General features: G+C 37.4%; 1 protein-coding gene and 1 pseudogene across 1 annotated transcript in view; one reads left to right on the top strand and one right to left on the bottom strand.

Moving 5' to 3' along the window:
• Positions 1–11,461, top strand: part of LOC102831677 — a 99,217-nt pseudogene extending 87,756 nt beyond the window's left edge.
• MDGA2 (MAM domain containing glycosylphosphatidylinositol anchor 2) overlaps positions 1–26,600 on the bottom strand; it is a 1,390,890-nt gene that overhangs the window by 1,217,856 nt on the left and 146,434 nt on the right. The gene's annotated exons all lie outside the window — the stretch shown is intronic.

Raw genomic sequence — 26,600 nt, 5'->3', positions numbered from 1 at the left:
CTTTGGTTGTTTGAGTGATTATATATTCCTGAGTGTTTCTGTGTACATTCTCCCCACCCTAAAACAAAACAAAAACAGAGAGAACAGAAGCAAATACTATTGAATGATGATGCATGGAGGGGATTGTAATTTTTGCAATGAAATGAAATACGATAAGATGAGTGTAAAACCAATGTTCTCTCATGTAAACTATCACTCAATTCACAATAAAAACAGTGGAAAAAAAAAAAAAAAAAGACCAGTGGTACTGAAGGTAGAAGTTCAAATAGCACTGAGGTACTGGTGAAAGAGAAGGCTTCAGGAATTGAAAAAAACAAATTGAAGTATTTCAACAAACTGATGCAGCACTGGCACTGGAGGTGCTCACTCATCTATGGCAGGAAATTTGGAAGAAAGTTACCTGGCCAACCAATTGGAAGAAATTCATATTTATGGCCATTCCAAAGAGAAATGACCCATCAGAATGCAGAAAGCATCGAATAATATCACTAATATCACGTGCAAGTAAAATTTTGCTGAAGATCTTTCAAAACAGCTGCAATGGTACATTGACAGAGAACTGTCAGAAACTCAAGCTGGATTCAGAAGAGGATATGGAACCAGGGATATCATTGCTGATGTCATATGGATCTTAACTGAAAGTAGAGAATATCGGAAAGATGTTTATTGTGCTTTATTAACTATGCAAAGGTTTTCAACCAGATGGATCATGGCCAGCTATGGATAACATTACAAAGAATGGGTATTACAGAACACTTGATTGTGCTCATGAGGAACCTGTACATAGTGCAAGAGATAGACATTACAACAGAACAAAGGTATACTGAATGGTTTAAAATCAGGAATGGTGTGTGTCAAGGTTGTATTACTTCACCTTATTTATTCAATCTGTATGCTGAGCAAATAAACCAAGAAACTGGATTATGTGAAGAAAAGTGTGGCATCTGGATTGGAGGAAGACTCATTGACAATCTGCAATATGCATGTGATACAACCTTGCTTGACGAAAGCAAAGAGGATGGAAAATACTAAGTGATGAAGATCAAAGGCCAATGTCTTCAGTGTGGATTGCACCCCGATTGTAGAGAAAACAAAAATATTCACCATTGGATAATAAATACCATCATAACAAATGGAGAAAAGATTGAAGTTGTCAAAGACTACATTTTGCTTGAATCCACCATCAACACTCATAGAATCAGCAGTCAAGAATTCAAACAACATATTGTGTTAGGGAAATCTGCTACATAACACCTCTTTAAAGTATTCAAGAACAAAGATATCAGTTTGAAGAGTAAAGTACCCCTGACCCAAGCCAAGGTTATTTTCAATAGCCTCACATGCATGTGAAACTTGGGCAATGAATAAGGAAGACCATAGAAAAATTGATGCATTTGAGTTATGGTGTTGGAGAAGAATGTTCAAAGTACCATGGATGGTCAGAAGAATTTGCAAATCTGTCTTGGAAGAAGTACAGGTAGAATGTTCACTGGAAGCCAGACTTGTCTCTCATACTTCGGACATAATCTCAGGAGGGACCAGTCCCTAAAGAAGAATATCATGCTTGCTAAAGTGGGGATCAGTAAAAAAAGGAAAAGCCCCAACAAGATGAATTGATACAGTAGCAAAAGCAATGGGCTCAAGTGTAACAATTGTGAGGGTAGTGTAGGACCCGGTCATGGTTTCATTCTGTTGTGCACGGAATCCCTATGAGTCATAACATAATCACAAGTGCCTAATTATAACAACAACATGAAATAATTACTAAAACTTCTGAATCCAATTGTTTTTGTAATTTAATATATAATTCTTTAACAAAATATGTCCATTAAGCAATTTGTTTTGTTACTTCATTTTATAACTGTGAGGAAATTAACAGATATCATCTATGTCATGATATTACCACTGAGCGCTTTAAACAATGAGAGATTAGCATAAATTGATGAAATAAGCATTATTTTATGTTCAGGGGTGATTTTTCCAGCAAAACGAGCATGAATGTTAGTAAGTGAATCCATCTTAACATACATAGACTAGTTCTCATCCGGAAAAAGTAGTATAAAACGATTATTGCTATTGTTAAGTGCCGTTGAGTTGTCTTTGACTCACAGTGACTTTGTATAGGGTTTCAGAGGAGTAGTTGGTGGGTTTGAATCAATGACCTAATGGTTAGCTGTCTAGTGCTTATTCTACAAGTGCCACACCAATACGTGATTAGCTCACATTACCCTCTGAATAATACATATTACTATACGTCTCACTGCCAGAGCTTCAAGAACTTGCCTTCTCACAAGGTAGGGCATTTGATCACATACTCAGTTTTCAGCTTATACACATCTTCCTTTAGCCCTTAAAATCTAACAGAAAAATTTTTCTCATGCTCAGTTTCCTTATCTGTGAAATGGGGGGAAAGTAATAATTACCTAATGTGCTCGCCTGTTCTGTGGTTTAACTAATTAGAGGTTGTGAAGCCTGATAAGGCACTAAGTGGTATTAAATATCTATACATTATATATTTACCAGCCAACTGATGCGCCAGCTGCTTAAACACAGCTGCTCTTAATAAGCAGGATAAAACCAGCTAAAAGCATGTGAAGAGCTGATAGGATGAAATGACATGGAAGGGGTGTTTTACAACTCATAAATTTGTTAACCTTGTTTAAAAAAATTAAACAGAAAATGATTTCATTGTTTTACCACAATTTGTGATAAAAAACACAATGACCCCTGCCAAATCCTCATGTCAGTATTCTATACATAAACCAGTTTTGCCAAGTGTCCTCCTTGATTCCTGACCTTAATGTAACAATAGAACTTTCATCCACTTTGGTTTTGGCCTCTCAACCTACTTCATCCAGCTCCGTATTCAACTGCGCATTTCTGATTTCATTGTAATGACCTAATGGCAATTTTCAATTAGACCTTCTTTTAAAAAATATACTTTGGCTTTATCAAACATGAATTATAACTCAATTGTAGTTATTCCTACCATAGAAGCTCAACTCTATTATCTGAGTTTCTTAAAAATAAGGGATATTTTTTGCCTTAATTTCTAATACTACTTTTACTACGACTAATAAAAATAATAGCTAAAATGGATCAAGTGCTTACTACAGATCAGATACTTTAAAATACTTTATTTATTGTTGTTTTTAAGTGCCGTTGAGTTGGTTCCAACCCATAGCAACCCTCAATAGGGCTTCCAAGGAGTGGCTGTGGAACTTGAACTTTACAACTTGAACTTTACAACTTTGGTTGTAAAGCCAACCTTACAATTCAAAATGACTTTATATATTACTAGCTATTTAATCAGTAGACTAGATTTCTCAGACAGTCACAATTGTTGCCTTCATTTTACAAAGGAAGGAGAAGCGTAAATAACTTGCCCAAAGTCATGCAGCCTGCAGGTAGAACTGGAAATAAATACAGCAAATCTCACCCATTGTCTGAGTCCTATACTATTCCATTCCACTACTCTGTGGTCCTGGGTTGCCAACACTCTCTTCTTAATATTGCAGATAGGTCTGGCATGTCACTGTAGGGCAGAAATATGCACACATATGTACCTATGTCTTTATATATAAAGATAACATTCCTTTATTGTTAAAATATCCACAGTTTTACTTTCCCAAGTAACTAGATTGGGGAGATTTCTAATGGTCATGTTCCTTTTAGAAACTACAATCTATAAACTAACTTTGAAGAGGAAACTGCTATAGTACACAAAAAGATGACGAGAACATTTTGTTTGATAGCTGAAAAGCACTGTAAAAAGAAAATCTTGGTACCACAATAAAGAGTTATTGATATTGTTAATTGTGGTTGAGTCAGTTCTAACTCATACTGACCCTGTATAGTTTCCAAGAAGCAGCTGGTGCTTTTGAATCTGTAGCCTTATGGTTTGTAGTCCAGCGCTCATCCTACAGCACATCACCAGGAGACCAAAATAAAGAGTAATATCCTTTAAATATAGGCAAGCCCCACATTATGAACAAGAGCTGTTCCTAATTGTGCCTTCAAAAATTTCTAGATCAGTCAGATCAGATATATATGGTTCTTACTTATAGCTTTATTTTAGGTCAAGAAAAGGTTTGGCAGATTTTGATTGATTTCAAAATTGCAAGTGATGTGATGAAGAATTTGTTGTAGGTTCAATCATTTCAAAGTGAGGGCATATTTACATATAAATTAAACAGAGTTTTGAATCAGTGAGCAAAGTCAAAACAGCAGCATCCTACTCAAAGACGGTGGCCAACTGCACCACTTCAAACGTGTGTGAGTCCGGCCATAATCCTGTCTCACACATCAGATTCCTAATAGGGCACACTATGCCTCCTCTGAGATTTCCATTCCAGAGCTTTGATCCATAAGTTTTCCCCTTGATGAGTCACCCAAATTGTAAAAATTCTGATCTGTTCTTGTTTTCCTTTGTCATTATGACAGAATCAGTTCATATGGGTTTGAAGCTTTGTTTCCAGGGCAAGTGGGCAAGCAGATTATCTGTAAATCAGGCATTCGTATCCCAGGGATCTGCCTGCACTGATTTGGTTATTTTTAAACATGACTGCATTGCAGTGAACCACTTCATGTGTTTTTTCTTACCATAGCCTTTCTAACTCCCACCAAACTACTTTTCCCCGATGGATGTGAGTAAGAGAAGGTGGGGGAAAACACTGATAGATTATATGATTCAGTTCTCAATGGTTACTAACAGGGATGATTTTTATTTTCTGCATTTTGCCATTCTGCTGGTTATAAAATGAGGATCTCACTACCATCAAAGAAGATGATCCAGGAGCAAAGCAAGTCTTTCAGACACTGAGAATCCTGTGCACTGAACTTCCTCAACCAGGGAGAAAATCCTGTGATACTGGAGGAGTGGCAGAGCTCAAGACAAAGTTTCCAGGCCACAAAGTAGATAAAGCCCAGTGACTTTGAGCAGGAGGTGTGCTTGAGAGTGGGTGCCTCCCAGTAACTAACTGGGGAAGCTAGAACTGAGTATCTTCGGGCTGAAGATTATGATTTAAAAACTGCAAGTGATATGATGAAGAATTTTTTGTAAGTTCAATCATTACAAAGTGAGGGCAAATTTACATATAACATTAAACAGGGTTTTGAATCTGTGAGCAAAGTCAAAACAGCAGCACCTGACTGCCCAAAACATGCCCTGTAACAAGACAGAAACCAAGTCAAAGAGCTTAGAGCCAGCAAGAGGCCTGTCTCTGAGCATACCTGGAAAGAGGCAGTGCTGGCAGGAAGAACTCTGCCCTGAACATTTCTGGCTGGATTTGTAACCTGGTAATTTCCCTAATTAGAGTTCTGGTGTGGTGCTGTATGTTAAGCATAGGACTACTAATCACAAGGACAGTGGCTTAAACCCACAGTTGTACCACCTACTTTTGGCCTATAGTTAGATGAGAATTACTGATATGGTTTTTATCATAAAAACCATAGCTTTAAATAAAAATAGTTAAAAAAAAAAACATAAATAGTAAGACCTCTTCATAATATCAAGTACACAGAATGATTAGAGTTAAATATCAATCAAATCAAAAACAAGAGCGGTATTTTGGGCATTCCACCAAAATCACTGGCCTGTATTGAACATCATTGTATACACGCACAGAGAAATCCACCATGACACTTAGAACCAGTGATTAATTGACTGAACCTGGTGATTATTAATACAGACTTTAATAATTTCAGAAAAAAGTTACTTTCATTATGCCAGCATCTTAAGTCATCATCCGAAATAAAACCTTGAATTTTATGCCATCCATTACCTGTCAAAGATGAGAGGTGATATTTACAGAAAATGTATGTAAGTCATTCTTTTCTCTTGGTACTTTAAATTTTATTAGAGGCCAAGATCAGCTATTATAACAATATATATCTAAAATACATTACTTTACTGTATTACAGAACCAAGTTCCCTGAAATACATTTCAATATAATGATGCTGTTTTTTGAAGGTCATATAAAATATATATATAATTCACTACTGAATATTATTTTAAAAATATAATTTATGACTTTTTTATTATATTCATACCTATCCCACATGTTCAATTCTGGAATTCAGTGCTAAGTAATCTGTTTCCTCTGAATAATTTGTATATGTTTGTTGTTAAGTACTGTGGAGTTGGTTCCGACTCATAGTGACCCTGCACAGGGTTTCCCAGGATGAAAATTTTACAGGAGCAGAAAGTCTCATCTTTCTCCCATGGAGCAGCTGGTAGTTTCAAACTGCTGACCTTGTGGTTCGCAGTCCGATTCATAACCACTACACTACCAGAGCTCCATATATATATACATACTTTTGAGTTATGGTGTTGGAGAATATTGAAAGTGCCATGGGCTTCCAAAAGGACCAATAGATCCGTATTGGAAGGAGTGCAGCCAGCATGCTCCTTGGAGTCCAAGATGGCCAAACTTTGTCTCTCATACTTCGGACATATTGTCAGAAGGGACCAGTTGCTGGAGAAGGATATCATGTTTGGTAAGGTGGAGGGTCAGAGAAAAAGAGAAAGACCCCCAACGAGATGAATTGCCAAGTGGCAGCATCGATGGACTCAAGCGTGGCAACAGTGGTGAGGTTGGCCAAGGACTGGCCAGTGTTTCGTTCTCCTGTGCATAAGGTGGCTATGAGTTGGTACTGACTCGATGGCACTGAACAACAACAACAGCAAAAAAAAAAAAATATATATATATATATATGTTGTTGTTGTTAAGTGCCATCAAATCGGTTCCGACCCATAGCGACCCTGTACAGGGTTTCCGAGGCTGTAAATCTTTACAGGAGCAGAAAGCCTCATCTTTCTCCTGAGGAACAGCTGGGAGTTTTAAACTGCTGACCATGAGGTTAGCAGCCTGATTCGTACCCACTTCGCTACCAGAGCTCCTTAGATATACATATACATATGTATATCTATGGCTATATATAGATATCTTAATATAAACATATTTTGTTTTTACCTGAACTCCAGTTCCATATTTCTAGAAGCTCAGAGCCAAATCTAAATCTCGGTCACAGGGATTGTTTTTCTGCATACTTACAACTTGGCATATTCATATATGGACCTGTTTTTAAGTTATTTTTTGTAATATATTATTATAGATTCCTGTTATTTTTAAACAAGTATGCTGTAAATATAAGTAAATCAATGCAAACCTCACTATAGATTTAGAGCTTTATAGATGGAGTACACATGTCACAGATTCTGACCCTCACAAACTTCATCTATGATACTTAGAGGCTGGAAAACACTATTAAACTCAATGGGAAATAGGAGATAGGATTTAACAAGGTCAGGAAGGAATCCTACCACACTAACTTGAGAATATTTCCCAGTTTCCAGTTTTGGTTTTTTTTTTAATTGTCACATTTGTCATTTTTTCTTTTTCTTATAAGTGAAATTCAGAAAATACACTCTAAAACCTCCAGTACAAGGTCAGTGTCTTATAACCTTGTGATTGGTTTTTCTGGAGTGCAGCTTGTAAAAATGCTAACACAAGCCTATGATCGGCTATACATTTTCCAAATAAAAATGGAAGAAAAAGGTCCTTAAAACATTTGTTGTAGTAACCTAGTTGTAGCTCTATTTTAATTTCCACTTATTTGAACTTTATCTCACAGTGACATATGCCAAAAAGAGTTGCTAAATCCAGTCCAACAGCTTCAAATAAAGATAAGCCAGTTCCCTGTGAAGACATCACACTGATGTGTATGTGTGTATGTTAACAAGTGCAAACAAATTACTTAACATGACAAAACTGGGAAGTCATACTTTATCAAAGCTCTTTTACCCATTGGTTTATCTAAAACCCTGGACTAGGCAAATAAGTATACATTTTCTTGATTTCTTCTTCAGTAGTGAAATTTGCCAGCTAACTTTACAGATAGCTGGGTAACTGCGAGCATTCTTAGAGTACAGTCTATGCAAGAGGTGATGATTTCCTGCCTCTCTACCCTTTCACATTGTGGAGTAGTACACACCACACAGAACAATGCAAGAATTCTGACTCAGAAATTTGCTAGCACAATGACCTTGGACATAGAACATCTTAGAGTTTAAATTTTATCATTCATTTAAAAATATAGATAATATGTACACACAAAAACATAGGAGCTTTGATTACAAATAGGGCTGTGAACCTTAAGGTCAGCAGTTCGAAACTACCAGCTGTTCCATGGGAGATAGATGAGGCTTTCTGCTCCTGCAAAGATTTAAAGCGTCGGAAACCCTGTGCAAGGTTGCTAGGAGTTGGAATCGACTTCACGGCAATGACAATAAGCACAGAAGTAGAATTTTCATTTCTAAATACTCCACATCTCAGGTACATAAGAAATCTATTTTATTCAAGTTCTTTTCTTAACCTTCCCTCACGAGCTACTGTTCTCACTGCATCAGATTTGATCTAATGTTGTTGTTAAGTGCCATCAAGTTGGTTCCAACTGTGCAGGATACCCAAGGAGCAAATGATGAGCTTGAACGGCCAACCCTGCAGTTCAAACCGATCTTGCGGTCCAGCCCATCAACCCATGGCGTCATATAGCAAGACTGTAATTCACTGGCACTAAAAAAATCTTTTTAAAAAATTTATCATCACCGGCCACATATGAACACACTCCCTGCCTTCAGAAAGCTCACACTTTAATTAGGAATGTAGGGGTAAAGCAAAACCAGGTAGTTTCTCATCAAATGGAATAGTTTTCCCCTTAATTCAAGAAGAAAACAAGTCTTGTTCTTTGAAAATCTACTTTCCTGTAGTCAGAGGATTCTTGAAGAAAAATGATAAAGAAATAAAGAAATGATACATAAATATTGTGTATATTTCTATAGGAGGACATTAAATGATACAAAAGACAGAAGCGAAGAATAAAAATAATCTGTTTAAGCAAAATGCCTTCATATTTTCCAAAAAGCACAGTATATATAATGGAGCCCTGGCACTGTAGGATAAGCAATGGATTACTAACCACAAGGTCACTAACTACCAGTGGTTCCTTGGAACACGTATGTAGTTAAATGATTTCTATTTTGTTCTGACTCATAGCAACCCTGTATAGGGTTTCTGAGGAATAGCTGGTGGCTTTGAAGTGCCAACCTGTAGTTAGGAGTCCAGTGCTCATCCTATATAGACACACCATGAACCCTATGCAGGGTTCCTATGAGTCGAAACCAACTCCATGGCACTTAACAACTACACTCTGTGGAACTTACTAAAATCTATCTTCAACTCCCAGACTCAGCAATGACAGTAATACAAGAACAAGACAGAGAAGAAGTAAGCTTAGGGCATTTTTGTTAATTTCTTCATCTTTATTATTGAAGGACAATATATATAGTCAATGTATTTAGTTTTAATTTTCCATAATCATAACACTTAAAAAGTATTTTCATCTTATTGACGAATATATATTTATCAGAGTTGTACTGAATGTATGGAATCCTGGTGTGGTGCTATAGGATAAAGCAATGGATGACAAGGTCGGTTTGAACTGCAAGGTTGGTGGTTCAAACTTACCAGCCACTCCTTGGAAACCATATACAGGGTCACTATGAGTACGGACAGACTAAACAGCACTTAACAACAACAACAATTCCTTGTATGGTGTTTTTATGGATTCCTGGTGTGACACTGAAAGATAAACAGTGAACTATTAACCAAAGGGTTGCCTATTCAAACCTACCAGCCGCTCCTCTGAAATCCTACACAGGGTCACTACGAATCAAAACTGACTCCACGTCACTTAAAAACATATAACAGTTTAAAAATGTTTTCATCTTACTTATTCATAAATATTTATGATAGGTATATTCTATGGGTTTAGTACTTAATATACTGTTGTTTTCATTCAATATCATAAATTTATCTCCCACAGTCTTCACAATTATTGTGGTGAGACTTTGTGTTAAATGACATCCTATGGATACACCATAATGCACTTAAACATTTTAGGTTAAGTATTTAGGTTGTTTCCATTTTGTGCTACAAGGATTCTCTTCTCTTGGGTTGAAATATTTTCTTAGGCTAAATTCCTGGGAGTACAGTATTAGGTCAAACTGTATGAATATTTTAACCCTTGGTATACCAGAGAAAAATAATCCTGTCCCCATGGACCTTTTAAATTCATATTACATCTACTTTATTTTTTATGAATAATTTACAAAAAAGGAAAGAAAGGAATACACATTTTATATAACATGTAATAAGACACACTTTTCTTAAATAAAGTTTTTACACAACCATCATAAAAGTTACCCTTTGAGATTCTTGAACCCATTGACAAAGACATAGCCATGGAGGGCTAGAACTGAGAGTGAAGCATCCAGCTGATATGAAGTAAGGGGAGATGCACGAGAACATCCAAACTTACAGATAGTACCCATTTGACCTAGCCTCAATGGCTTGATGATCAGAACTTGAATACAGGAAGATTAAAAAAAAAAAACATTTTTGATAAAGGAAACAAGTATAAATTGCTACAATTTCATGCACTTGACCTATACTTATGTATATAGTAGCTCAAAAAAGTAGGGCAAAAAATGCAAGAAGCGATTGGCATACAAGTTTTCAAGAGGGAGTTTAGTTTAAGAGTGTGTGAGACAAGGTAGAGTTCCCACTGAATAGTTTTCATCATGTCTAGATGGGTCTGGTGAAAAGAGATGGGGCTAAGACTCTTATGATTCAATAGTGAGTAATTGTTAACTGTCACAACTGTAAACATAGAAGTTCTGTAACAAAAAGGAGGAGAGAGTTCAGCCAGCTGAGAAATGGAAGCAAGATGAGTTCTTCGAATCGTCTACACTCCTAGGTTACTGGGGTATCCGCGGGCTGGCTCATGCCATCCGCATGCTCCTAGAATTAACAGATACCAATTATGAGGAAAAATGGTACACGTGCAGAGAAGCTCCTGACTATGATCGAAGCCAATGGCTGGATCAAGCTAGACCTGGTCTTTTCTAATTTGCCCTACCTCAAGGATGGGAAGAACAAGATCACCCAAAGCAATGCCATTTTGCGCTACATAGCTTGCAAGCACAATATGTATGGTAAGACAGAAGAAGAAAAGATTTGAGTAGACATCATAGAAAATCAAGTAATGGATTTCCGCATGCAACTTGTATGGATCTGCTACAATCCTGACCATGAAAAGTTGAAGCCTCAATACTTGGAACAACTACCTGGACAACTGAAACAGTTCTCTTTGTCCCTGGGGAGATTCTCTTGGTTTGCAGGGGAAAAGCTCACCTTTGTGGACTTTCTCACTTATGATGTCTTAGATCAGAACTGCATGTTTGAACCCAAGTGCTTGGATCAGTTCCCAAATCTGAAGGTTTTCATGTGCCGTTTTGAGGCTTTGGAGAAAATAGCTGCATACATGCAATCTGACCGCTTCTCCAAGTTGCCCATCAACAACAAGATGGCTCAGTGGGGAAACAAGAGGCTGTGCTGAGCAGAAGGCAGAGATGCACTACTTGTCTTGTTCCACCCTGTCCCTAGGGGCCTTTTCCTCTATCATTTCTGTTCTTTTCAATAAATAGTACTTAAGCTAAAAAAAAAAAAGGAGGGGAGTAGTTAATCTTACAGTCCAGGAACAGAGGACCGACCCCAGGGTTGTCAAGGGAGAAGAGCATGAGCAGACTGTAGGACCCTATCCAGAAAATCAGTGACACCAGAGATGGAGGCAGAGATGAGGACATGGAGAGATAGAGAGCAGCTGAGGACTCTAAACTCATGGAAAGAGAAAGACTGAGTGATGGCAGCCAGCAGGCAGGCTTGCAGAATGTGTCCTTTGGTTGTTTAAATTATGATATATTCCTGAGTGTTTTTATGTACACCCCCCCCCCCACACACACACACAAAACCCAGAGGGCATAGAAGCAAATACTGTTAAATGATGATCCGTGGAGGGGACTGGAATCATTGCAATGAAATGTTAAGTGTAAAACCGAAGTTCTCTCATGTAAACTATCATTCAAGTCACATTAAAAACGCTTTTCCTTTAAGTTACCCTTTGAGCAGAATGGTTTAGATTTTGGTATCAAAATGTATGTTACATAATCTGTCCAGCGGAATAACTAAGACTCTTTTTTTTTTTTTCTTTAGAAATGTGTTGTTTAATTCTTAATTTTGAGAATGTAGATCTAGGATATTTTCCTCTGAAAATGTATTGCATTAGTTTGCTAGGACTGCTGAAAAAAAAAATACCACAAACTGTGGTGACAACAGTAGAAAATTATTGCCACATTTTTGGAGGCCATAACTCCAAAATTAAGGTTTCAGCAGGGCTAGTTCGATCTGGAGATTCTATAGAAGACTCAGTTCTATGCCTCTCTCCTCGCTTCTGGTGGCTGCTGGACAACCCTGGATATTTTTTGACTTGTAACCTCCGTCTTCACATGGTTTTCTCCTCTGTGTCTTTATGTGTCCTTTTCTTCCTCTTATGAGGATACTCCATTTGGACTTTGTTGTTGTTGTTGTCATGTGCCATGGAGTAGATTCCGACCCATAGCGACCCTGCATAGGGTTTCCGAGGCTGTACATCTTTACGGAAGCAGAAAGCCTCATCCAGTGTAATCTCATCTCAATTCTGAGTATCTCGGTGAACATGAAATTTGGAGTAGACACTATTCAAACAAACCATGACACTAGGGTTTATGATAAATGTTACCAACATCATCAAAACCTTGAGAGCTGCTTCTCTTTTTCTTTTTTTCTTCATCTTTCAATACACTTAATTGTAAAATGTTTTCCACTGTCAATTTTCTTACCTTTTTGTCTTTTAAATTTTTTGAATAGTTAAGGAACAATTGATGACTAATGATGAAAAAATTAAAAGGGTAAGAATAGCTTAAATTTATAAAGGGCCCAATGATCATTGCAAAATAGGAGTTTCTGATTAATAAATAGGTAAATCCTCTCTTTGTTCTTTGGATGGCACTCAAGAAAGCATGAAAGGTATGATATATCAATAATGTAAAAGAGCTAGAACTACTCTAAAAAGAAACTTCAATTATAAACTTTGAGTGTCTAATGGTAAGGCACTCTGGTAGTGTAGTAGTTAAGAATTGGGCTGCGAACCTCAAGGTCAGCAGTTTGAAACTACAAGCTGTTCCGCAGGAGAAAGATGAGGCTTTCTGCTTCCATAAAGATTTACAGCCTCGGAAACCCTAAACAGGGTCACTATGGGTCAGAACCAACTCCACAGCACACCAGCACCACCAATGGTCTTGGTGGTATATAAAAACTTGATAGTTCTTTCTTCATGTCCATTTTAACACTGCAAAATCCAAAACTCATTGCCATCAAGTTAATTCTCACTCACGGTGAACCTAACTGACAAAGTGTAACTGCTCCTTCCTTAGACTGTAAATCTCTATGGAAGCAGATACTATCAACTTTCTCTTATAAAGGGGCTGGTTTGAACTACTTACCTTGTGGCTAACAACCCAAAAAATGATACCCACTGTGCCACCTAGGGTGAGATGCAAATTACTACTAAAATCTAGGAGTCTGGTATGAGACCATATGATAAGTACCACCAGCCACTCTCCGGAAACTTTACGCAAGGTCTCTATGAGTCGAAACCATCTCAAGCGCTTTCAACAACAATGACAACTAAGTGCTTAATTCTGTACATGATACATTGTAGAATCTCTCTTTTTGTCCAAAGTTCAAACTTTCACTTGTGATTGATTTAAAAAAAAACATAATTATGGGAACGGAATTCAATTCAAGTCAGTCCTTATTTCCAAAAAAGGTGGCAAGAGTAGACGGTCTCTGCAGAGTTATAAGCCATATCAGGAGAAGATCTGAGATAGAAGAAACTGGAATGTAGAGAGAAAATTTCATAGGCCAACAGTCTTTACAAAGAACAAAACATATGGGGTTTTCACACTTTTGAAAGCACAAATAAAAGAATGCCAAAATGCCCCCTTGGAAGTCAGTTTTTCTTTTGAAACAATATGGATTTACAATTTCCAGGGTTTTAAAGTAAGAACAAGGTACTCATTTTATTACCCAATGGTTTGCAATTGTGAGAAATAATGCTACTGCTACACAACATGCTGCCTGTTGCCTCTTAGCCAACTTGTTGACAATGGCCTTCTCCACAGGTCACACATCAAAAGAGCACATCAACAGTGGCTGCCTGGCTTAGCAGATTTCTCTAACTTGTGTGCTTTTAGAAAAGAAAAATAATTGCTAGTAGATTTAAAGCCATGATAGCTCAATCACTGGGCAAAGCAAGATTTTTAATCATCTGAAACAGCAAGCACTTACAAGTTATCACAATGTCTACTTTTCTTAGGAATTTGTTTTTAAAAGCTTTTATCACTTAATGCAGCTTTCAAATTCATGAAAATCCTAGATATGCATCTTATGGGCATATAGGAAAGAAAATTCTCCCTCCGATTTCTTATCTATTATTTTTTGAATTCAAGCCCACTTTTTGAATGGGAGATAGCAACATTTTTACAAAAATAAGTTCTTAACCAGGTTTGAGGATAGAGGTGAAATGTGAAGGCATAATTTTCTTATTTCCTCTGCCTACTATTAGCACCGGTTGTCATTTCATCAGTTCTAATTCCTTATGACTCCCATGTGCGTCAATGTATAAATGGCTCTATAGGGTTTCCAAAGCCTTATTTTCAGAATTGGATCACTGGGCCTTTCCTACAAGGTAGGCAAGCCCATTAACCATTTACACACTGCTAAATCTTCAAGTTTCCACTATCATATCCCCTAGTTGAGAAGCACTATTTTAGTTCTCTGAGGACATAATAATTGGGGATTACTAACAATCAAATGTCTCCTATGTTCAAATAGAGTCTTCTAAAAAGAATCATAAAATTAGAGGGGTCCACTTTTAAATGATTAAGCACTTGATTACTATTCAAAATATCAGTGAGTGTAACCCACCAGCTGGTACCATAGGAGAAGATCTGGTAATTTGCTCTCATAAAGATTTACAACCTAGGAAATCCTATGAGACAGTTATACTGTGTCATATAGGGTTGTTATGAGTCAGAATCCATTGGACTGCACACTACAAAACATCTGAGTAACTTGGAAAGGGAATCGATAATTCAACTATACAAAATAATACACATTCTGTGAGTGGCGTACACATTTCCTGTCCCAGAGGTTTGGGGCTTGGTCTCAAGACTTGCTTTGACCACTGAAGTGTGAGCAGAAGTAAGAGTTTGCCAGTGTGGAGGAATAATATTAGTGTGCTTCTTCAATTCTCCACAGAAAGCATATGCCTCAGCAGACACTGGCCCCAAAACATGAACATGTATAGAGTGACCTGACTCTACTGGCAGATAATGTTAGCTAATCCCAGCAGAGCCCAGGTTAAGCACCACTGATCCAAAGATCTGTAAGGGAAATAAACACTTGCTATAGCATAGTGGTTACGAAGAGGGCTGCGAACCTCAAGGTCAGCAGTTCGAAACTACCAGCTGTTATGTGGTAGAAAGATGTGGTGTTCTGCTTCCGTAAAGATGTATAGCCTCTGAAACCCTGTACAGGGTAGCTATGAGTCGGAACCGACTCCACGGCACATAACAACAACAATAACATCACAGGCATACCTAGACAATATTGCAGGTTCCGTTTCAGATCACTGCAATAAAGTGAGCCACATGATTTGTGTGTGTGTGTGTCCCAGAATATATATGTTGTTGTTGTTGTTAAGTGCCTTCGAGTCCTTTCCGACCCATAGCGACCCTGTACAGGGTTTCCAAGGCTGTAAATCTTTACGGGAGCAGAACGCCTCATCTTTCTCCCATGGAACGGCTGGTAGTTTCGAACTGCTGTCCTTAAGGTTCGCAGCCCGATTCGTAACCACTACGCTACATATATTATATATATATAATATGTTTCCACTATACTATAGTCTATTAAGTATGCAATAGCATTATGAAAAACTTTTAAATATTGTGAGAATTATCAAAATGTTGTCCAGAGACATGAAGTGATCACATGCTATTGGGGAAATGGCATCGAAAAACTTGCTCAATGCAGGGTTTCTACAAACCTTCAATTTGTTTTAAAAACAAAACAAAATACAGTAGCTGTGAAATCCAATAAAGTGAAGAATAATTAGACAAGGTATGCCGGTATAACTCAGAAAATGAGGTGGTTATTACTTAGGCTCCTTTACTGCTGCTAAACCTAACTCATTTACACTGCATATCAATAATTAATTTCCAAACTCATCTCCCACCCACCACTCTGCCTAAGGCTGAATCCCTTTTCATTATTATTTGTATTGCAAAAGCAGTTAAGCACCAAAACTCTGAAATAAGATGGATTTTCAGTTGGATAGTTACTCAATTATGAAATTAACATAACAGTACCTTTTCATATGGTTGTTATCAGGGCTAAGTAAGATTATAAACTTAAAGAGTCCGTATTATAACACCATGTAGAGTCCTGGTGTGTTGTTGTATGACAGGCATTAGATTGCTAACCACAAGGTCAACTGTTCAAACCCACCAGATGTTCACTAGAAAACCTACAGAGAGTCGCTATGAGGCAGAACTGACTCAAAAGCACTAAACAACAATGCAACACCTAGTGCACAGTAAGCAATCACTAAATATTAGCTATGGCATTGTTGTTCACTCTGTTAATTACTGACACAGCATCATGCCACAGACTTAATTAAAGGCCCAGGTAGAAAATGATAAATGAATGTGGCAGGAAGGGACATGGGGATCCTGTCCTTCATGTTAATGTACTAAAAACGAACTTCAACATTTTCTAGTAAAAAATGCAACACAAAATGGAAATACAAACACATTTTATGAATATGATTTTGAGACAAAATGACATTTACATATGACTGAATATGAATTCTTTCACATTTAAATTACTTTCAAAACTTGTCATGGAAAATTTTCTGAATTATGTTAAAATTATCTTTTACAGGATATAGATTTCAATAAATTTAACCATTTTCAATGACTTCATATTCTGAATTCATATTTATTTTTAGCAATGAAAATACTTTTTTTTTTTTTCAGTGAGAGGGAGGTTTTTTCTTTATTAGATTTTGCAACATCAAGTGCCCAACCCAGTAGACATGGGCAGGCATGCTGTATGGCTTGCTGGCAAATAGATTTATTCTCTTGTCTTGAAAAAGCCCCTCCTCCAGTTCCCCTTTTACTGGGTACTATGAAGTTTTCAATCTGTCACAAGGCTCACCTACCAGAATACTTTGTATTTTTAATACAAATATGAAGTTAAAGTACTGATTCTAGGAAAAAAAACAATTGACATTCCTAAATATTATCTATGTATCTTTTTTTCCTTTGTTTAAGTTAAACAGAGTTTAAAATGGATAGTTGCTAGGCTTCCTGACTTCTTCTACATGACCACTACACAAGCAAGTAAATAAAAAATTGGAACAGATTTTCTCCTCAATAATTTGAAGAGAAATTCAGACAAAATTAATCATTTTAAAATGAGCAAATCAGTGAAATTTACTGAAAACTTTCACAATGTTGTGCAGTCATCTCTCTTTAGTTCCAAAATACTTACATCATTCCAAATTAAAAGCATTGGACTGGCAACTGCACGGTTGGCAGTTCAAATCTACAGCTGCTCTTGGAAACTATCTCTATACTCTATATTTGCAATGAGTTGGAACCCACTCAATGGCACTTAACAACCACCACAACTTAGTACGAAGTTTCTCTTACTTTCTTCTCTTTCCAACAACAGTAAACCATGCATCTGCATTCTGTGTCAATGGATTTATCTATTTTGGATATTTCAAATCAATGGAATAGCTCACTTAACACAATGATTTTGAACACAAATAGCTGAATAATATCTCATTGTATTGCATACCACACTTTGTTTATCTTTCATCTCCTGATAGATATTTGGGATGTTTCCACATTTCAGTTATTGTTAATAGTGTTTCTATAAACAGGCATGTACATGTTTGAGTATCTGTTTTTAATTTTTTGGGATGTATACTCAAGAAGGTTGGCATTTTGAGGCCACCCAGGTGCTTTGGTAGCAGAGTGGTTACGAACTGTGCTGCTAACCTCAGGGTCAGCAGTTTGAAACTACCAGCTGTTCTGTGGGAGAAAGATGAGGCAGAAATTTCTGCTCCTGTAAAGAAAACCCTGTACAGGGTCGCTATGAGTTGGAACTGATTCCATGGAACATAGCCACCACCACCAGAACTGCTCAGGTGCAATTGGCTTATGCAAAGTCATATCTATTGAAAATGCTCTGGAGTACTCTATGGTAAAACAAACTGAGGTTATACTTCGCACACACGGAGTCTCCTTGAGTTATAACTGACTCAATGGCAAATCACAACAACATGGTATTTTTATAGTTCACGGTTTGTAGAACCACCCTGTTATGTTCCACAGGGACTGAACGATTTTACATTTCCAGCAGAAATGTGCATGGGTTCTAATTTCTCCATATCCTTGCCTGAGGTTTGTTTCAAAATTGCACATCACTTCAACCTCTTTTGTCATGTTTAATTCAGTTTCTCATTTGATTAACTTCTAACTATTGTAAATGAACAAATGTGTATTTTATTGTGTTTGCCACAGCATTTTCTTTTATGGGTAAATAATATAATCTTGTGAAAAGTTAAGAGGTTTCTTCCAAAGACAATCAATATAAATTGTTATTTTTATCCATAATTTACTCAGTAATTCATTAAAGCCTTACTGAAAACTCACAATACCTTGCTTTTGTTGCTGAAAAGAGAATCATAAGCAAGACAACTTTCTGACTCTCATAAAGCTGGAAGTGGGGATAGAAAATGGGAAAGTAAATATAAATGAATAAATACACTAGAATACAGAGAGTTAAGTAAGAATGATTTGAGAGAGAATGACTAGATTTGATTGTATGGTCAGAAATAACATCTCTCTCAGGAGATGAGATTTAGGCTGACCTCGGAATGACCAGTGACAGCTAGTCTGTAGGCACAGTGAGAACTTTGAAACTCCTGGCTTATTTGAGCCCTTGGTTTATCTTGACAATTCCCTTTAAAGCATTTAATTGATTTTACTCTATTTTCATAGACTTTAGGGTGGCAGACATTGAGGTGTTATATAATCAAGATTTTAGTAAAATAAATTTTTTAAATACATATGTAAAAGTAGAATCCTCTTTACATTTACAAAATTAATGAAAATTATAGATCCAAGCAACAAAATTATCTACTTTAAATTCTGAAGGGAATGGAGAAAATGATAGATTTTAAAGATATCTGTTTATTAATCACTACCTGTTCGTTACTGAAGTCCCTGTGTTTGGGTTGTGGATTAAAGTAATTGAACACTGCATCTGTCTTCCATCCCAAATATGATCCCCAGATAATAAGTGATTACTTTCTAAGACAAATTCTTTATTAATCATCTTAAGAAGTTGGAACGATTACCTTGTATATAAATAGCATTATCTCTGAAGAGCTTAATCATCCATTCACACTTTTATTTTTAATGACTTAAAACCTACATAATCCTTAACACATCTTAACAATGTAGATGGAAGACAGTCTTACCCTTACTATGCTAATTAGTAAACTGAGGCACAAGACAATTAAAGTTACTTACTATTTCAGCCTATCTCTTCATGGTCTCAACACATCTGGATAAAAAGAATCACCTTAGTTTTCTCTCTGATGCCAAGTGGTTGGATGTTGTTGTTGTCGTTGTTAGGTGCCATCGAGTCTGTACCAACTCATAGTGACCTTATGCACAGCAGAATGAAACACTGCCCGATGCTGGGCCAACCTCATTATCTTTGCCACGCTTCAGCCCATTGATGCTGCCACTTCACCAATCCATCTCACTGGGGGTCTTCCTCTTTTTCTCTGAACCTCCACCTTACCAAACATGATATCCTTCTCCAGCAACTGGTCCCTCTTGACAATATGTCTGAAGTATGAGAGATGAAGTTTGGCCATCCTGGCCTCCAAGGAGCACGATGGCTGCACTTCTTTCAACCAACAGATCTGTTGGTTCTTTTGGTGGCCCATGGCACTTTCAATATTCTCCTCCAACACCATAACTCAAAAGCATCAATTATTCTGTGATCTTCCTTATTCACTGTCCAGCTTTCACATGCATATGGGGTTATTGAAAGTACCATGGCTTAGGTAAGGTGCACCTTAGTCTTCAAGCTGACATCTTTGCTCTTCAACACTTTAAAACGGTCTTGTGTAGAAGATTTGCCTAATGCAATATGTCATTTGATTTCTTGACTGCTGCTTCCATGAGTGATAGTTGATCCAAGAAGAATGAAATCCTTGACAACTTCAATCTTTTCTCTGTTGTTAAGAATGTTGTTTATTGGTCCAGTGGTGAGAATTTCTGTTTTCTTTACATTGAGATGCAATCCATACCAAAGGCTGTGCTCTTTGATCTTCATCAGTAAATATTTTAAGTCCTCTTCACTTTCAGCAAGCAAGACTGTATCATCTGCATATAGCAGGTTGTTAATGAGTTTTCCTGCAATCCTGATGTGGCGTTTTTTTCTTCATAGAACCCAGCTTCTCAGATTATTTGCTCAACATACTGGTTGAATATGTATAGTGAAATAATACAACCCTGCCGCACACTTTTCTTAATTTTTAACCATTCAGTGATCTCATGTTCTGTTCGAACAACTTCTTCTTGGTCCAGGTACAGATTCCTCATGAGCAAAATTAAGTGTTCTGGAATACTCATACTTCATAATGTTCTTCATAGCTTGTCATGATCCACACAATCGAAAGTCTTTGCATAGTCAATAAAGCACAGGTAAACATCTTTCTGGTATTCTCTGATTTCAGCCAAAATTGATTGGACATCAGCAATGATATCTCTCATTCCACGGCCTCTTCTGAATCCAGCTTGGACCTCTGGAAGTTCTCTGTCAATGTATGCTTGTAGCCATTTCTGTATTCCTTTTAGTAAAACTTGACTTGCATGGGATAGCAAAGATTTCGTCCGATGATTTCTGCATTCTGTTTGGTCACCTCTCTTTGGAATGGACAAAAATATGGATCTCTTCCAATCAGTCAGCCATATAGCTGTCTTCCAAATTTCTTGGCAGGGATGAGTGAGTGCCTCCTGTGCCGCCTCACTTTCTTGAAAGATTTCAATTTTTATTCCATCAATTGCTGGTGCTTTGTTCCTTACCAATTCCTTCAAATCACTTTGGACTTCTTCCATCAGTATCATTGGCTTTGGATCATATGCTTCGTCTAAAAACTGTTGAACATCAACCATTTCCTTTGGTACAGTGACTCTGAGTATTCCTTCTATCTTCTCTAGATGCTTTCTGCATCATTCAATAATTTTCCCAGAGAATCCTTCAGTAATGAAAGTCGAGGCTTGAATTTTTTCCTTCAGTTCCCCAAGCTTGAGAAATGCTGAGCGTGTTCTTCCTTTTTGGTTTTCTGGATCTTTGCACATTTTGTTGTAATATTTGCCTTTATCTTCTCGAGCTGATCTTTGAAATTTTCTGTTCAGCTCTTGGACCTTCTCATTTCTTCCATTTGCTTTAGCATCTCTACGCTGGACAGCAAGTTTTAGTGTCTCTTCTGACATCCATTTTGAACTTTTCCTTCTTTTTCCAGTCTTTTTAATGACTGTTTGCTTTCTACCTATATGATGCTTTTGATGTCATCCTGCAAGTCTTCTGGCTTTTTGGTCTTTAGTGTTTAATGCATCAAATATTTTCTTCAGATTATCTCTAAATTCAGGTGGGATATATTCAAAGTCATATTTTGGCTCTCATGGACTTGTTTTCATTTTCTCCAGCTTGTTTGAATTTGCACATGAGCAATAAAGGATCTGTTCTACAGTCTGCCCCTTGGCCTTGTTTTGGCTGATGATATGGAGCCTTTCCATCGTCTCTTTCTGCAGATGTAGTCAATTTGATTTCTAAGTATTCCATCTGGTGAAGTCCATATGTATAGTCGTTTCTTATGCTGTTGAAAGAAGGTATTTGAAATGAACAAATCATTGACTTTGCAGAATTCTATTATGCGACCCCCAGCATCATTTCTATTGCCAGACCATATTTTTCCAACTACTGATGCTTCTTCTTTGCTCCCAACCTTTGCATGCCAATCACCAATAATGATCAACACATCTTAATTGCATGTTTGATCAATTTCAGATTGAAGAAGTTGGTAGTATTCTTCAATTTCATCCTCACTGGATTTAGTGGTTGGTGCATAAATTTGAATAATAGTGGTATCATCTGGGCTTCCCCATAGACACATGGATATTATCCTATCACAAACTGCATCGTATTTCATGACTGATCTGGATATGTTCTTTTTGACAATGAATGCAATACCATTCCTCTTCAATTTGTCATTCCCTGCATAGTAAAGCATGTGGTTGTAAGATTCAAAATGGCCAATACCAGTCCATTTCAGCTCACTAATGCCTAAGATATTGATGCTTATGTGTTCCATTTCATTTCTGACCATTTCCAATTTCCTAGTTTCATACTTCGTACATTCCATGTTCCGATTATTAATGGATGTTTACAGCTGTTTTTCTTCATTTTGAGATGTGTCCCATCAGCAAATGAAGGTCCCAAGGGCTTTACTTCCAAGGCCTCTACTCCATTTGCGTCATCATGGTCAAGTCTACTTTGAGGAGGCAGCTCTTCCCCAGTCGCATTTTGAGTGCCTTTGGACCTGAGGGGCTTATTTTCCAGCACTATATCTGACAGTGTTTCTCTGCTCTTCATAAGGTTTTCAGTGACTAAATATTCGGAAGTAGTTTGCCACACCTTCTTCCTAGCCTGTCTTCATCTGGAAACTCATCTGAAAGCTGTCCACCATGAGTGATATCCTGCTGGTATTTAAAATACCAGCAGCATCATTTTCAGAATCACAGTAACTCACAAGCCACCACAGTACGACAAACTGACAGTGGTGTAGTGGAGTGTTTGTATACTTTAAATATTTAGATTTTTACTGATATAGTAAAAATTACTCTTTTTAAAATAAAGCCCTTCTTTTTTTAAAATATAGCTATCCGATGGAAAATGTTAAAATCTCATTTATGGAAGACACAATTATTGTGAAACTTCTAGCCTCCCGAAGACTGAGGGAAACGTGGAGAATACAAATATGAATCAACTGTGGTCTCTTCTGGGAATCAGTCCACTGGTCTTTTAATGTAAGATGCTGCACATTATAAAATCTGACTATACCTGTGAATAGTTATATAATTGTTATTAGAGATAAACCTTTAATCTGGGCACATGATGGTTGTTCAATCAATACTCACACACTGATATTACTTTGCTATGTAGATATAATCTATGGACTTGTGGAAATTTATTTTAATTTCTAAAATAAAAGAGCTATTTTGAATGCTTACATCTCTCATAACCATAACCATCCCTTCTCTCTATTACGTCTTCTACAACCCTGGTTAAGAAATTTAGAATCTCTTCCCTGGATTATCACAGGATTTCTTATTTCTTAACTAACTTACCATTTCTCTTCTTGCATAAGTCAAAATCACTTTTCATTTTTAAAAGTCTATCTTCTTTTGCCACTCATGTGAATACAGATACTAACGGTTTCTTACTTCCTAGCAGAGTTCAAGCTCCTCAGGATCTCATAGAAGTTCCATGATATAAATACTGCCTGTGTCTGCAGATACATTACGCACAACCCTCCAACTCATCAGTACTCTACCACTCAGCCAAGCTAAACTCCATACAGCTCCTATAATATACATTTTGTTTCTTAACTTCAAGGCTGTGCTACTTGCCCACTCTACATGAAGTGCCTTGTTCTTCATCCTGAGTGACACATATTTATTCATATCAAGACTCCACTACATAATGCTATTTCTGAATCCTACTTCTCTTGTGATCAGTAAAAATTAATCATTTCCTTTTCAATATCCCTTACTATAGCTAATATAAAGTTAATGCCCAGACTCTAAGATATATTTGAAAATACATGTACATCCAGAGCTAACTCTTACTGGTTGAATATAATCGTATTTGTCTTTGTATTCTAAATGGGCAATTTAGGCACTCAATGAAAGTATTTTTAACACCACATAGATCCTGTGGAAATGTGATGACTGTCTTCTACCCAACCATCTTTATGAAGCTCTACCAACATATTCTATGCAGTCTTAGCACCAATCAGCTCCCAGAACAATGCAGGATGTGACAGAACTTGTACTTCATGCTTAAGGTTCTGCTTTTGCCACTAACAACTATCTGAACTTGTACTTTTCTCTAAATATCATGTTCTCTCAATACTCTCATAAAAAGTGCTTTGAAATTAATTGAGGATTTAAAAATGAGAGAAAGAATGGAACTTAGTAAAGAGTGCCCAAGAAAGATAGCTATTTGTAGGGTTAGGACTTTAAGGTGCTATTAACAGTTCCAGTGTAAACCAATTGAAGCAGTTCAAATCATGTGGGAGCCAATAAATAAATAGATTTACTGGCTCCCACATGATTAAGAAATATAGAGGAGGTCTAATAGGTTGCTATAAATCATTAATTCTCTTTAATGTTCAAGCTGAGTCTATCAAATTTTCTCCCTGCTCCCCACTTATCCTTCCATCTCCATTATAGTCCTAAAAATATTGCTTGTGTTGTTCTTCAGTGTACATGGCCTTCATCAGTCCTGTAGTTCCAGGCTTACCTCATCAAGCATTAACAAACCACTCAGCAAAACAACAAATATGGAACTGTCTCTTTCTTATCATCAATTTATAGTCCCTGGGAAGGAAATTGATTAGTCTGTTTGTGCCCAGTCACTGTAGGTGAAAGGACAAGGTACTGCAATTGGTCCAGTTTAGATCACAAGTTTTATCCTGAGTTTCAAGGGTAAGAGCTGATACTGAAAAGATGAAAACTACATTTATCCTTCTTCTTATAGTATTTCTGCATTCTTCTTGTTTTTGGGCTTCCTGATGTGACTAGGTAGATCAGCTCTAGACTGCAAACCACAAGGTCAGTAGTTCAAACCCACCAGCAAGTTGCTCGTTGGAAACCTATGAGTTAGAAACGGCTTGATGTCATTTAACAACAACATTTGTTCTTAGCTAAACTAAGCTTGTTTTATTTTTGATTAATCTAGAAATTGAATCTATGCTATCTTCTACGGTGACAATGACATCTAACTAGGCCTATTGGTTCAATTGTTTATCATTCCAGGCCCTTTCAAATGCCTCTCCTAGGCAGTTGAGAAATACTGTAGCTTTTGGGTAAGCTTTGAACAAAGGAAATATGAGCCCTTAAATTTGTTTTGTTTTGTTTTTTCAAGATTATTATTAACATTCTGGGTCCCTTTGAATTTTCACTTGAGTTTTTATTTTTTAAATCAGCTTGATAAATTATGTAGAAAGACAGTGGGGATTTAGTGGGTGTAGGTACAGAGATGGTGTAGAGTCTGTAGATTAGTGTAGGAAGTATTACCATTTTATGATGTCTGATGGTACAATGGTTAAGCACTTGGCTAAAACAAAAAGGTCTGTGGTTCAAACCGACCAGCAATTCTGCTGGAGAAAAATGCAGCAGAATACTTCTGTAAATATTCTCCAAAACAAACGAGTCCACTGCCATTGAGTTATTATCAACTCAGCAAAGTAAAACCATTCCCATAGTGTTTCTAACTGGTGTGGTGCTGTAGGATCAACACTGCACTTCAAATCACAAGGACAGCAGCTCAAACCCACCAGCCGCTCCTTGGAAACCCTATACAGGGTCATTATGAGTTGGAACCGACTTGTTGTTGTTGTTGTCAGGTGCCATCGAGTAAGACCCGACTCATGGCAACCCCATGAACAGCAGAACGAAACAACGTCCGATCCTGGGCCAACCTCACTACCGCTGCCACACCTGAGTCCATTAATGATGCCACCTGGCCAATACATCTCGTTAAGGGGTCTTCCTCTTTTTCTCTGACCCTCCACCTTATCCTGCATGACATTCTTTGCCAGAGACTGTTCCCTCTGGACAGTATGTCCAAAGTATGAGAGACGAAGCTTAGCCATCTTGGCCTCCAAAGAGCACTCTGGCTGCACTTCTTCCAAAACAGATCTATTGGTTCTTTTGGCAGTCCATGGCACCCTCAGCATTCTCCTCCAACACCACAACTCAAAGGCATCAATTCTTCTACGGTCCTCCTTATTCACTGTCCAGCTTTTGCTTCCATATGAGGTTATTGAAAATACCATGGCTTGGGTCAGGCGCACCTTAGTCCTCAAGCTGACATCTATGCTCTTCAGATGACACTTAATAACAATAATCTTTATGTAAGCAGACTCCTACATCTTTCTCCTGGTGGATTCACAGTACCAACCTATCTGTTCGCAGGACAGCATTTAACCACTGTGCCAACATTGCTCCTTCTTTAGGGACAGTTCTACTCTAACACAATAATAATGTCAACAACAGTAAGCTTTCCAACCCATTAACAGAAGATGCTTTTCCATTTACTATGGCTTCTATGGAAGGAGCTCTGGTAGCATAGTGGTTATGAATTGGGCTGCGAACCTTAAGGTCAGCGGTTCGAAACTACCAGCCGCTCCGCGGGAGAAAGATGAGGCTTTCTACTCC

Source organism: Chrysochloris asiatica, unplaced genomic scaffold (genome assembly GCF_000296735.1).
Source record: "Chrysochloris asiatica unplaced genomic scaffold, ChrAsi1.0 scaffold00235, whole genome shotgun sequence".
Classification (NCBI taxonomy): domain Eukaryota; kingdom Metazoa; phylum Chordata; class Mammalia; order Afrosoricida; family Chrysochloridae; genus Chrysochloris; species Chrysochloris asiatica.
Note: the sequence above shows the minus strand (reverse complement) of the source record. Positions and strands in the feature narration are given on the sequence as shown.